Source organism: Otolemur garnettii, unplaced genomic scaffold (genome assembly GCF_000181295.1).
Source record: "Otolemur garnettii isolate 467f Iridium unplaced genomic scaffold, OtoGar3 scaffold00050, whole genome shotgun sequence".
Lineage (NCBI taxonomy): Eukaryota > Metazoa > Chordata > Mammalia > Primates > Galagidae > Otolemur > Otolemur garnettii.
Genome location: NW_003852445.1, coordinates 9,434,454 through 9,435,667, shown reverse-complemented (window position 1 = coordinate 9,435,667; position 1,214 = coordinate 9,434,454). Strand labels below are relative to the sequence as shown.

General features: G+C 41.6%; 1 protein-coding gene across 1 annotated transcript in view; it reads right to left on the bottom strand.

Annotated features, from left to right (window-relative positions):
• STARD9 (StAR related lipid transfer domain containing 9) overlaps window positions 1–1,214 on the bottom strand; it is a 128,224-nt gene that overhangs the window by 64,308 nt on the left and 62,702 nt on the right.

Below are 1,214 nucleotides of genomic sequence, written 5' to 3'. Positions count from 1 at the left end.
GAAGGGAAGGGAAGTAGAAAGGAAAGGGGAGGGAAGGGAAGGGAAGTAGAAAGGAAAGGGAAGAGAAGGGAAGTAGAAAGGAAAGGGAAGGGAAGTAGAAAGGAAAGGGAAGGGAAGTAGAAAGAGAAGGGAAGTGGAAAGGAAAGGAAAGGGAAGGGAAGAGGGAAGGGAAGGGAAGGGAAGAGGGAAGGGAAGAGAAGGGAAGTGGGAAGGGAAGGGAAGTGGGAAGGGAAATGGAAGGGAAGGGAAGGAAAAGGGAAGGGGAAGGAAAGAAGGAAGGGAAGTGAAGAGGGAAGGGAAGAAGGGAAGGAAAAAGAAAGGAAGAGGAAGGGAAAGGGAAGGGGAAAAAGAAGGGAAGGGGAAGCAAAGGGGAAGGGAAGGGAAAGGAAAGGAAAAAGAAGGAAAGGAAAGGAGGAAAGATCTTCCTCACCAGAACATGGATGCCTGCCAGTTTAGTCAGTGGTTAGAAAAAAATGTTCCAGTACAAAGATGAACTATATTCACACTTGTCTCATGATGTTTTCCCTATCCGTCTCATATCTGGACATAGAAACTCTAGCTGTCTCTCAAAATAGTGATTCCCAGATTTTATGGACAATAAGACATTTAATAAATACGTACATATTTATATACACAAGTGTGCATAACTATATAGAAGTTTGAAAATTATTTTGCAAACTTAAAAAAAGTAAAAATAACATTCACAACCATTTAATTCTTTTTTTTTAAAGCAGGCTTTTGGGGGGTGATGACAGTATTCTAAACTAGAGAGTGGTCATGGCTGTACAACCTTGTAAATATTGTAAAAATCCCTGCACTGTATACTTTAAAATTTGATGTTAAGTACATTTCATGGTAAGTGAATTAGAGGGCAAGTATTTGGTTTATTTATTTATTTATTCATTTTTCAGACAGAGTCTCACTCCATTACCCAGGCTAGAGTGCTGGGGCATCAGCCTAACTTACAGTAACCTCAGATTCCTGGGTTCAAGTAATCCTCCTGCTTTAGCCTCCCGAATAGCTGAGGCTATAGGAGCTCACTGCAATGCCCAGCTAATTTCTTTTCTTTTCGTTTTTTTTTTTAAGTGGGGATAGGATCTCACTCTTTGCTCAGGCTAGTCTCAAACTCCGGAGCTCAAGCAATCCTCCTGCCTCAGTCTCCCAGAATGCTAGAATTTCAGGTGTGAGGCACCATGCCCAGCCTCAATTTTTTA